At 40.2% G+C, this 13,673-nt stretch overlaps 1 protein-coding gene across 6 annotated transcripts in view; it reads left to right on the top strand.

Annotated features, from left to right (window-relative positions):
- The window catches only part of LOC111867768 (peripheral plasma membrane protein CASK), a 248,221-nt gene that overhangs the window by 161,861 nt on the left and 72,687 nt on the right, over window positions 1–13,673 (top strand). The window contains exon 1 of one of the 6 annotated variants that reach the window (XM_023857915.2): window positions 815–924. The exons of the other annotated variants lie outside the window; for them this stretch is intronic. The gene's annotated coding sequence lies outside the window, so the exon portion shown is untranslated. Of the gene's footprint in view, window positions 1–814; window positions 925–13,673 lie in introns of those variants that run through there. 6 annotated transcript variants of the gene reach the window in all.

Genomic DNA, 13,673 nt, shown 5'->3' with positions numbered 1-13,673 from the left:
ATAGACCTTGCGACGAGCTGATCACCCGCCCAAGGAGTCCTACCGAATGTGTAAGATCTAGAAAAACGGAAGCGAACGGAGAAGTTCATGGAGGTAGGCCTAGGCCCACTGGGGCTGTAGTGCCACAGGAAAAAAAAAGTAACTATAAAAGAAATCCTCAGTAAATCCAATTAACCAGTCCAGAAGCCTTTACAATTAGTCACTGAACCCGGAACACGTGACACTATTTTAATAAAGAGTAGGCCTGTCCAACGGGTGCAGGAGTTGTGAAGTAGAGTAGACGACAGTATATCCCTCAATATTTAATTACGTGTGAAGGATAATTCTGCTTCCCGAAATGAATTTCTGTCTTTAGAGCACTGTAATTTCTGGTATAACTGTAGGAGCGATTAGCGCCTTGCACATCGCAAGGAGGCAGAACAAGTATGGCCAACATTGCAATTGGAGCGGAGTGCAGACCTAGTGCGCCGTGGGTAGGAGTGCATTGGCGACCATGGTGACGTTGGTACCATTGAAGTGCAGTCGTGCATTGAGACAGGAACTCGTTGACCGTAATAGCGCTGTGCAGGAAGCCTAACGGCTATTAGAATAGCTTACGAAACACTTTGAATATTGCAACACAAACTGTGGTTCTCGGAACAGCGATAATTAGTTGTAATTTGTTTCATAATCGTCATTTATCATATTACCCTCTCCGTGGCTACACATATACATTTTTTTTCAGCAGTCTTTACGTTCTGGTCCACACTGTTTATCAACCTTACCATCTGCCTTCTGATGTCGGTTCGTCTTCCTGGTATTCCATGGAACGCTTGTTCTTGCTGAGCAGCTGTTTTCAGACCCATGTTAGTTACTTTCTGCACTCTGATCATCAACCGATATAAGAAACAACGTTTCGGAATCTGAATTTCCTCCCATCCTCAGGTAAGATCTACTTACTCAGTTCAGTCCGTTGGAAAGAGTCACTTTCGTTGAATAACCAAAGTCAGTAAATAAGACTGTATAGGCCAGTGAGGTCAGGTGTTGTCTCCGAGAGAAAACAAGAATATATACTTTTCATTTCATGCATCCTGTTGTGTTATAATATACAACTTCTTTATTAAAACCGTCACAACACAACTATATTAAGGTCAGTGCTTAGTTTGGCTCTGCTACATGTTTCGACTATTAAAAGCCATCATCAGGCAAATACATGGCTAACATATATACACCACTGAACTGCAGTACTAGTAAAATTGGATACAACAATATTAATTATATTAAAATACTTGGCGTAAAAGCACAATAAATTAGATTATATAAAACAAAAGTTATAGTATAAAACAATAAAATTCTTCGAGTGATGCTTTGCATCATCGAGTCAGTCGTTGGTTTTTGTGATTTTGTTGTGTTCCCATGGACAAATTCAAGTATTTTATATTTTGTGTATATATAATAAACTGTTTTGGAGGCTAGTGATGTACATGTAGTAATATTAATGTTAATTACGAGTATTTAGTCGGTGCCTCATCTTACAAAATATTGTCCGTTCTGTAGGTTTTTGTTCTTATAACAGGTCTTAATCACATATACTATAAACTGTTTTACGGGTTAATAGCATTTGATGGTGTTTTCAACGTGGTCGTTGCAAGATCCTTGATCATATTTGTCAGTACATTTCAGTCGAACTCCGGCAGACCAAAATGTTACGCAAGAACCCCTCGAAGTATTTCACAGAAGCATCGGCTCAATAGAAATTTGTAATAAGCCCAGAAGAATGCTTTTGAACTATTATCTAATTAAGTATGATGTCAAAGTGTAACCCATTGCGTTTATGTGTGCGTGTATGCGCGCTCGCGTGTAGAAAGTTGGAAAATGGAATTAGGATTCCACAAAGGACATCAATGTAAAATGTTGGAAGCTAGTTGTGGTTTCCTCTTCTATGACTTATAGGTAAGGTTTCATAGAGCGAACTTGTACATTGTAGGTCGGCCCGATTTGACTGGAAGAAGGCCCGACTCTTCCGCCTGAATGCCCTCGTATCAGTATCACTTTATCAATACATCGGCATTTATGACTTTTCGTAGAACTTCCTTAGTTAAGTGGAATGTTAAAACTAGAAATCTAACTAATTGTTAGAAAAAGAAAATATCTCCGTGTTACCATTCAGTGCTTTGCCCTTGCGATTTTTGGACTGATCTCTTTTGCGTTAAAACAAACTCTCTGGTGAATGACTGAAATAATTTTAACGTGGCTTGAATTGCATTCCTAGCGAAATTGTGCTACTCACTGGACGGAGTAACTCTGTCTCATAGAGACCATTCCCTTGTTTCATTTAAAAAGTACTGTACTCCTGACGAATACTCGTACTCCGGGACATGGCACCGTGTGGTATGATAGAAGTTTACATATGTTTCGGGGGAACATACTGCCTCCATCTTCAAGGTCGGAGATGACGACAAGCATTAAATATGTTTCTGCTTGGTTGCTTAGCTTATTCTTGTGTTCGCTGGATGGAAACGCGACGTTCCTTCGAAACACTGGTGAACTTCAACCGTGCCACACGGCAGTAAATTCCAGAAGTTAATACTCTCCAGTCATCCATGTGAGTTCCTCACCTTTCCATAATATTTCTTTAACATCCATTTTAATATTATCCTCTAATTTATGTCTAGGTCTTTTAAGTTGTGTCTTCGTTTCAGATTTTCCAACGGGAACTTTGCATTTATCTGCGTGTCCTGCTAATCATATTGTCTCGGAATTCTTAGATAACGAATTTTTTAGGCGAGTAGGATTCCTAGATTACGTGATCAGTCCATCACAAGATAACAGAAACACACAGACCAAGCCCCGAGTTTAATTGGCATCTTTGATCTCAGTGCTCGGGCGGCTCGCACCGAACAGTCGGGAGGTTTGGCAGTGGCCAGCGTTGTCATCTGGCGGCCTCAGACCCAGCGCTGGCTGAGTAGCAGGAATAACTTAAATGCCATAATACAACTTAATCATGGTAAATAAATTATGTAACTTAGCAGGGTCAATTCTGGGACAGCCTAGAAGTGAGTGATTCTTAACACAGAAAATATAAAGTATTCATTTCGCTAAGCGCTTGTTTTTAGTAACGTACTTCTAGATAACTAGGCAAATCAGCTATGCATGGATAATATTAAGCTTCCACGCAAATTCGCAGTTGGGAATTGTGTTCTAAAATCATGTTATACGGAAATTCAACGGTATGACTGGCAGTAGTAAAATAACCGTATTCTGTCTCTCCTTTCACGAGCAATTTAAGGGCAAAATTACAGTTTTCGGACTCTAGTCGGGCAGTGAATCTACCACTTTCCCTTAGCGGATGCGAGGCTAATGAACGTTGTGGCATATAAGCCACACAATCCTTACAGCTGATTCTAAGCAGAGTATTGGATGCTGAAAAGTAAACGTTTTACATACTTCAAGTTTCAGTGGTTTGGGGATGCAATATTAAGCAGGCAGGAGCGTTGGCCACTGTTAATGGACAGTAACTACCAGATTCATAATCTGTGACGACCAAAGTCATAAGTTGTAACTGTTTAGATTGTCCCACATAAAATTGCACCGAAACCCAGCAGACATTCCTCTGACATACAGATTTTTCTCTGTTCAGTGGAGGATGCGTCCCTTGGCACTATGTCCTCATTCGCTCCTTTATGCAGGATCCTTAGGAAACTGAATGAGGAAGAAGGATATGTAAGGAAATAGTCATGCCATCCTTTGAAGAGTATTCCGTCAGTCGCATGGAGGTACTGCGAAAATCCTGAATCATGATGAACGACTTCCGGGCCGGGGATTGAACGCCGGACCCGCCTTATACGAAGCATGTCTGCTAACTACTCAATCGCTCCGTTCGCTGCCGGCAGAGTACTGCGTGGGCTTTCTGAATTCTTCATTTCGCCTGAAGAGAACATTGAACCATATTATCCCATAATTTGCTTCGAGTAGGTGAGATAAATCACAAACCAATTAGTAAAAGTTGTCCAGGAAACTCTCTGATAGTAGCCAGGCGGTCTAATGCGGCTGTAAATTACAGCGCCGTTTGAGGGGTATCCGGATAACGGAGTGCTCTGGCAACTTTTGTGGAGCCTACTGGTGAAAGATTGAAAACTGGAAAATATCCTCTTCTGTTACGACATTTATACCTTTATGTGAGTTATATCGGCTGGGCTTTGGACTCGCGATTCGGCCCCCCACCCACACCCCCCCTCCTCCGCTCAGTTTCCATTCGCCAAGTTCTGGACTCAGCAACCAGTGTGGGAAAAAGTGAGCTCAGAGGGGGAGAGAACTGTTTTCGCCGGCGCCATGCTTTAGGCATTCGATTCCGATAAAAAGCAGGGACACTATGAATGAATAGTTGCACTTTGTAAAGTCTCGTTATGAATTTTCTGCGGAATTCAGTTGTCAATTCTTGATCGGAAATTATGATATGAGCAAATACTTCCCATGGGATGATAACATTATTTCCTTTTACGGCGAGGACTCGGAGATGTCAGCTGAGCTGTTTGGTTCAATTTCGGACGTTTCCAATTCGTGCGTCATATCAAAAATAGGTAGAGTACTGCCACTGGGCAGCTGCCGCCTTCACGACATAAGCACCCATCACATTTGCTTATTACTTGCAGTGTCAAGTAGATTGTAAATTGACATTAAAAAAAAAATATATCAAAAATGTCCAACTTCGGGCGGCGACCGAAAATCTACTGTCGGGCAGTGTTACTTCATGAGTCACTAAACAATAATGAGGAATGAATTGTTATATTATGATTATCGGGAATAATAGTTCCGAAAATAGACGAACTTTTCTTCCTGCTTTATGTAGACTTAGGACTACAGAGCGTCCTGAGTTCGCTAGACGCAGGCAGTTTCCTAATATTTCCGAGCCACCTTCTTTCCATTGATATTCACGTCGTCAGTTACCTCTCTCTTCAGGTGGAAATCTTCCGATTTTCTTTATGATTGTGTAATGTTTTGTGTCCTGCTTTGAACAGACAGCGATTCTAATGCACTGGATTTGAACTTTGCATGAAATACACAGCATCCCGATTACGTCATTCTCGAGTCACTGCTCGACAAAATAGTCATTAAATTGTAACACCCCTGTTTCTTTAGATGTCGCGTCCGTTGTGTTCAGCATCCCTAATTAGTCTCTTCCGGAGGATTACGTGTGTTAAAGTCAGGCAAAACGAAGACATTTTTTTTATTTTGTTCCACCTTTCCTCCCCCCCTTGGCACTACAGCCCCAGTGGGCCCAGGCCTACCTCCATGAACTTCTCCGTTCACTTCGGTTTTTCTAGATCTTACACATACGGTAGGACTCCTTGGGCGGGTGATCAGCTCGTCGCAAGGCCTCTACCTGTAGACAAACACAGAAAAACACACACAAACATCCATGCCCTGAATGGGATTCGAACCCACGATCCCAACTTCCGAGCGAGCGAAGTCAGTACATGCCTTAGACCGCTCGGCTACCGTGACCGGCATTTTGTTCCCACCGAGACACTGTCAACTGCTAAGGATGCGTAACATCGACAGAAAAGTCACGACCATAGATTACAGTTTCAGATTTGATACTTCCCTTTTCGTCGCCTCCTACAACTCGCAGGGTCATGGTGTAGGTGGCTGATCAGTTCCAGCTGTGTGAATGGAGGCACTGTCATCTTGGAAAACTGCATCATTGTTTGGAAATAACATCTGGATCATGGGATGCACCTGATTACCCAACCTGTCCACATACTCCCTTGCAGTAATTCGGGGATGAAGGTTAATAATGGGACCAACTGAATACTGTACCATGATACTGCTACTCAAATCATCACAATACCTCCCCCGTGTTTCACTGTTGGAACCAGCCATTTCGGATTTTAGGCTTCCTTGGTGCTCTCCAAACGTAAACACTTCCTGATGTGAAGGGCGTCTCATCTGAGCATATCACGCGCGCGTTTCCAGTTGCCTGATGTCCAGGTTTTATGGTCGTGACATCATCTTTAACGCATCTGAGCATTACTTTCAGTAATCAGAGATTTAACAATTACAGCCCTACCGTGGATATGGGATTTGTGAAGCTCATGCCAGACAGTTTTTGTGGAAACAGGGTCATCAAAAAGAATATTCAGTTCTAATGTCCTGTCACCTGTGCTGCAGTTGTTGTGATTTCGAAATAGTCCTTCTCAATGTACGACGATCTTTTTATGTCAATGTTGGTTTTCGCCCACTGTTCCTTTTCACTAATGTTTTCCCATGATTCATGTATACAGAGATAACCTTAGTAACTCTCATTTACGATACACCCAACAAAACGGCATTTTTATCACAGATGCTCCAGTTAGCGCGCACCACAAATATTTCCTCTTTCAAAATCGGAGGAGTCTCCCATTTTCCGATTCTTTCACACAGACTGTCACTAGTGCACTGACACGAGCACTACAGAGTGTAAACAAAGAGAGAAGAACATCCAGTGTTACCAACTGAAGTTCTTTCAATGTAGCCGACATATACAAATTCTGTTCTTCAATTTCTTGGTGTTTCCGTTATTTTATCCACCCCTATTGTGTGAGTGTGTCTTTTCAGATAATTCGTTGTGCTATTTTCAGACAGCGTCGGTGTATGTGGGCCTGTGGCAATAAGTATTCTTTTTTTGTTTTGTTTTTAGCTTCTTGTGGTAGGTTATTTTCCACTGTCGAATTAGGGTCGATGTGACCGGCTGCTGTAATTAGTGCATTTAATTCATTTGTGAACGACAGTGCCCTATTTAGTACCTTAATATGTTGATATTGCCTTAGCACTATATTCCTCGCATATTTGAGAACTTTTTCAGTATCTGTATATAAGGTACATTAATGATATTTTGGAGTCAGTTACGAAATATAGTGGTTAAAACGTAGATGGAAAATAAAAATAAAACGTAAGCGTGACGCACCGTTTACCGCGCAAATAGTCCTTTGTGAAGTTCGATGAGACAAACTGACAGATTCCCAGTCCAAAAACAATTTTGTGAATGGGGATGAAGCGCTTTCCGAGACCTGTTTCAGATATTTGGTCCTGTATTTGTTTCTATTGTATCATATACACGTAGGCCCTCTCCAGTAAACGTATGGTAATACGTGTAATACGTTTGTATAGCAGATACGACTATGTACATTGGGATCAGTACACTTCTCTCCAAGTAGCTGCGTGCTGAGGACCGCTGCTTCAGAAAAGTAAAGGTGTTTATTTTGAGAATCACACCCTATTAGCAGATCATTGTACAACAGAGGCATGTGTAGTTATACGCTTAATGTTTGAATTTATGACAACAGGGCCTGAAAAATTCTGTCACGAGTTGACTTCTGAGAACTTATGAGCAAAGATTTACAGTGTTTGTGTACTCATATGTAGGCAGATTGCTGCGTAAGCTAATAATTTTAATAACAAAATGTTCTGACATAAATGAAAGTTTATAACTCATTTTAAGTCATAGGCCTTATCAACAGATCTCTTGAATTATCACTAGTGCGGAAACTCATAAGAATAAATATTTATTGTACCCCAGATTTGCCGACACGTTTACAATAGGCTGCAAGGAATTGAAAGCAGGACACTTAAACAAAAGTCAGAACCAGAAACAGCCCCTGATTTGAAATCTGTAAGACGAAGATAAAATGCGCTTGGACTGACAAGATGACGGGCACGTGCAGAAAAATTAATGCAATTTCAGGTGTTCATTTTATGAGTTATAGTTTAATCTTATAAAATCAGTAATTTAGCTGCAGACGTGCAATTTGTTTTGGGTTTATTCAACCATGTCATGAAAAATCCTTTTGAACTAAAGATAATGATTTCATACGATCAAATAATTACGTTAACTTTTCTCGTATTCATGCAGTTAAATCGCGGATCTACTCATTCTTATCATCTGCAATTTATATGCAGGGTGATTAAAAATGTTAATCCTTATATGGGGATTGATTTGCAAATACTTACAGTGTGCAAACCATAGCGAATATAACCGTAGGTGCTGATGTGCCTGTAGACCCATTCTGCCACACAAACGTTACCATATAATTTAAACTGTGGAGCTCTGCTATAGCCTGCACTTCATTCGGAGCTGCACCCATCTTCCTTTCCACCATTTTCAGCTTTCTTATAATTTAAAATGTTTATGGAGAGTTCATATGTGTGTAACAGAAATTTCCACACAGGTGTTAACTTTTTTAAATCAGCCCCTTTATACGCATCTGAGTTATTTAGGTACATTATTGCATTTTAGCATCTTTTATGTAATTTATAATAAATAATTATATTAAAAGTAAAGGTATCCTTGTAACAGGCCGTGGAGGCCCATAGGGTTGTGAGATGTTGAGGTTTCCACATTATCTAGACAGTCGGCTCACAGATGGCGGTAAGGTTGTCAGCCCTACGCGCCGGCCGCCCTTTTTTTTTCTTTGGCACTACACCCCCAGTGGGCCTAGGCCTACGTCCATGAACTTCTCCGTTCACTTCGGTTTTTCTAGATCTTACACATTCGGTAGGACTCCTTGGGCGGGTGGTCAGCTCGTCGCAAGGCCTCTACCTGTACACAAACACAGAAAAGCGCGCACACACAAACTAAACATCCATGCCCTCAGTGGGATTCGAACCCACGATCCCAGTTTCCAAGCGAGCGAAGACAGTGCATGCCCGGCCGCCCTTTGCCTCCAAGGATATTCCTGGTACTCATTTCTGTTAAAGTCTGAGTCGACCCCAGGGCCATACTGCAGCTGGAAGGATTAGATCAATTGAAAAAATTAAATTACCTCCTCTAGACTTGAACCCGCGACCTTCCGGCTTGTAGCATAGTGCCTCAACCAACTACGCTACCACCTGCCCCCAATTATATTAACATAAATTATAATGTTGTATAGTAGTAAAATTGTAAGAACTAAATGAAAATCCAAGCCAACAAAATATTAGGGCCATCTGTCGATTATTTCCAAGGGTGTGCAGACGCATGTATTTGTAGGAGCCAGTAGGCCGTGTATATTGAATGTTACATCGGAAACGAAATTAACAGCTCCCGAAATCACGGATATGGGACGTCATTTCTGTGTGGCATTTATAGTGCTTGGTTGTAAAGGTGCTGTGATCCACACATCTGTCAAAAGCCCATTCAATTTATACTCGTAATAGCCGCGGTTAGGCGATCCTTTGTGAAACTTGTACATAATTAGCAGACAGTGGTTGGGCGCTCAGTATTCACGTCATACGATCCTAAAATTGTCATTTTACTGTGTTCCATGGGTCTTCAACCAGCACAACGATGTAAGTTGTCTATTCTGGCCTAATTGACTAATTTATTTCATAATCCTTCTATGTACACATCATCGTCATCAGCTGAAACTGAGTATAATTTATGCTTTGTATTCTGAGAGTCCTGTATTCAAACCTCAGTCCAGAGCCTGGCTATTCTTATTAACTTATTTAATCGCTTTCCTCAGTCCATCCAGACAAATTCTTGGGTAATATTTCAAATTAGACAACGACAGCTTCCTTCCACGTCCCTTCTGATCCACTATTCATTATTGCTACTATAATCCGACCACACATAGTTTGAGATACTAACAGCTCATTACCTAATCCATAAAGAAATAAAATACTTGCCATTAATGCACAAAAGATTTCAATGAAGAGTTATTTACCAGTTTTCATTCACATATTCTTATCACTCGTGGTGAAAATGGAACCACTAGCGTAGCTCATTTGTTAAACCGCACCCTTGATTCGAACCTGCGACCCATATGCTGTTACCTCTAAAGGAACCGCACTCTAGATTCGAACCTGCGACCCATATACTGTGGCCCCTGAAGGTACCGTGTTCTTGATTAAGCCCTGCTCCCCGTATATAACTAGCCAGGCGTTACTGTTCCATGTAACATTTTGTTTGGAATTCTGCGAAACTCTGTATAAACGACGATGTCGAATTTCCTTCGGGTATTGCATATTTTCTCTTCGTTATGTCACAGGATTCTCAATGAGCGCAGTCACGTTCCCGTTCTGCAGTTGTAATAACATTCCTACTATCCGTGTAATTTGGGAGTATGATGTGAGGCCTGTCTGCTGTCTCAGCAATGTGGAATCTCTCTCTGCTCAAGGAGAACGTTGTAAAATGTTGAAGGGGAATTATATGAAATCTTTTTGTGAATTCTGTTCATTCTTACAAAAATGGAATATAAACCAGTTGTAATTGTGTTGTATGCATGCGTTCACTTGTGCCCTATTTCGTTACCAGAATATTTAGTTGAAATGAATTTTATGTGTTGCTGCGTCGGTCATAAGTCTAATACAGACCGTATAAAATATCAAGGCACACTGCTGTCAATTATATTGCAGTTTCTCCCTCGTACTCCTTGTAGCACACGCATCTATCCGTTAGTTCCTTGTTGCAGAAAGGTTGTCATGCGTTTATTGGTCTCTTTCCCAACATGCCGTCAGCAGATGAGCCTGGCCTTCAAAAATGTTAATTGCCCTTTCGTCTTTTTGAGTCCATTTCCGTTACTTTTTAAGTAAATATAGAATTTTGGCCTTTTCTGATCATAATTGTAATATTGTATTTTGAACATCCTGTTGCATTCGTTGCTCGTTTGATATAAATACGTATAAACAGTGCAGTCTTCAGAACAGCTCCACATAGTGATTGGTCTTATGAACACTTAGTCCGCGCTTTCACAGATCATACTACAATATCATATAGCAAAAGGCAGATCATCATGTACATCTGATGGTCTTGTGTGGGCAACACTTCATTCAATTAACATAAAAGCATCTAATAATTGTGTGAAGATGCATTGAAGACTAGCGTGTGCGTCTGTGCTTGTCTGTGTGTATACTAATGGGATCATTTTATATGCTTATATATAAAGTGATCTTAATAGTAACTTTTCAATCAATTGCTGTTGATCATCTTCAGATCTTAGCTACCTCCTGTAGTCCACCCACAAGCCTCCGGGATCTGTTATCAGTTTGGAGACTGGTTATGCTGATAAATTTCTTCATGTTTCTCGACAGTCTCTCCGAGCAAATACGACTATTTGGTAGTAGACGTGTCTTAAAATAGACGATTTACATATCCCTTTCAATTAATTAATCAAAATTGCCCCTTTTAAATCCTCTTTTAAACTGTGTATTTGAACAGAAATGGTTATTTCGCCAAAGAAACAAGCAGTCAAATCCTGCAGGAAACAAACATGTTCCAGCAAGTTTACATGACGTAAAACTCTGGGCTTTTATTCGTGAGGTACCTCATTCGATTCTAGACCGGGTTCCCAATAAACCAGACGGATGTTTTTCTTTCTTGTTCTTATTATTATTCCTCCTCCTCCTCATCATCATCATCAGTCTGTAGGTGAATTTTTTACCACTTCCTTCCCAATCTGCACCTTCTCACTATGCGTGATTATCTTACTCAAGGCTGTAGATCAGGGGTGATAAATTATTTCGACTAAGGGGTCGTATTACCAGCTAAGGTAAGCTTTACAGGCGGTCACATGTTTATCGATGTAAAATTGTAAATGTTCAGTTTATGTCTCACATGCCTAGAGTCAGTTAAGGTGTTTTTTTCCTTGGCACTACAGCCCCAGTGGGCCTAGGCCTACCTCCATGAACTTCTCCGGTCAGTTAAGTTTACATAGTTTAAATGCGTTTAAGGAAAGTTGAAAGCCAGGGAACCTAGGTACCGGTATGGTCTAGTAGTGTTCTGCTCATTTACATCGTTTTAACCGCTCGTACAAAGTAAACAGGTTCTAATATGCTTCATTGCAGTCTTAATATGTTTCGCTTGCCGAATTGAACGTGTTATCAGGCCGAATAAACTCCAGAGTCCGACTTTTTCCACCGTCGCTATGGAATTCAACTTTCAGAGTTGAAACGGCTTCTTCAAGAAACCTAAGATTGAATCAGATCGCTTGACTGAACTGCAACAGGAAAGCAGCCATATTTGTTCACATTCAGTTCTCTACAGCACACAGCTGATGGGTTGTGCTGTAGACATTTTATTTTATACATTTACGTCTGATTTATATGTAAAACATAGGCCCCTTCGCTCATATGAATGTCATGCATACTGACGTTACATATTGACGCATATTTGATTGAAGGTAGGGCGTTTTAATTAATATGAAGGCGTGTTTGTGTATTTTCGTTGTAAAGCGTGGAAAACGACGAGTGAGCGGGCGATGGAGCAATGCATATGTCAGGACGAAAATTTAATAAAATTACTTGGAGTTGTGATTTATTTTACGAAACAATAAATTTGTATAAATTCATATATTTTTAATGTTCGAAACATTTATGTTGTTAACTATTCACATAGAACTGTATCTTTCTTCTGTAGTTAATAGCCGATCAGGTGATCATCAAATACTGCGCCTTTTCTCAAACCCGAGAATTCGTTACCATGTTAGCAACAGCCCGCTAAGGGTCCTGGGGTTCTTGTGACTTAAAACAACACACTCTCATCATATTTATTCCAGATACACTTTAATATCTACATATTATTTTCCATCTAAACATCGACCTCCCGAGTTCTCCCTTTAAATTTTATGACCAAAATTTTGTATGTATTTCTGCAAATTATAATTTGTTGCACGTTTTAGAGTCCTGAAGGAAACCAGCAATTCTGAGGCGGTTCTGCTGAGCTAAAACACGATATTTTCGACCTTGTTTCCACGCCACAGGCCTTGAGTCAACAGTTTAATACTTCATTTTATATATATATACAGTATATAAGGAACCAAATAGGTTTCACCCGAACAATGAGCATGATCTTATTTTTTTTCTCGTACTTTTATTGTGGTAGCGTATCCATTCTCTCTTGTTTACAGATGCAAGTATAAATATTTTGGAAATATTTAATTGTTGTTATTGCTTGGTTATTATATGAACTTGACATGGAACCAAAATCAGCATTGATTCATTACACTGTCTACGGCATATAATAAATGACTTGAGAATGTTTTAGAATTTACGGAAGACTATCTTGGAACAACATGGACAACAAGACAGAAAGTGTTCTTGACGAAATTAGACGAAGAACAGTATCCTAAAATGCTTTTGTTAATCAGTTACGATATTGTCAAACTCTTGTCGTCCAGTTTGCGATCAAAACACTGTTAATAGAGATGCACAGTACAGCGATTTTGACAGTTGTGTATGTATGCGTGAAAGTCGCTTACTTTGAGGGAAGGATGTAAATTTAATTTTTTAAGGATAAAATGTTCAGGAAAATATTTGGATCCAAAGAAGGATGAGCAAAGTAGAAGCTTATATCATGAGTGCTCTTGAAGAGGGGCTTAAGTTGGAACTAATAAAAACAGATGACTTAATTACCGCACAACTTAAACAGATCATATAAATATTTTCAAATTAGGCGTAGTGGGATAAGTCTTCGTGGTTTCAAACAGTTGCTTCATTGTACATTCTGAGTTACGTTATAAATAGGGGTTTGTGTGCGGGAAGTCGAAAAGTATTATTGCAAACGTATCTCGCCCTTCACAAACACCCACGGTGTATAAAACCCAGTTCGATGTCAGTTTTTTACTCTCAGAAGGGACGTGGATGCATCTGCTTTGCCACCTCTTATTATAAAAGCCGTTGTTTGTTGACAGACAGTGGAACTTCTCCAAGAAGATCACCGACCTTTCCTCCCATAAGTG

This window comes from Cryptotermes secundus, unplaced genomic scaffold (genome assembly GCF_002891405.2).
Source record: "Cryptotermes secundus unplaced genomic scaffold, Csec_1.0 scaffold116, whole genome shotgun sequence".
NCBI lineage: Eukaryota > Metazoa > Arthropoda > Insecta > Blattodea > Kalotermitidae > Cryptotermes > Cryptotermes secundus.
Note: the sequence above shows the minus strand (reverse complement) of the source record. Positions and strands in the feature narration are given on the sequence as shown.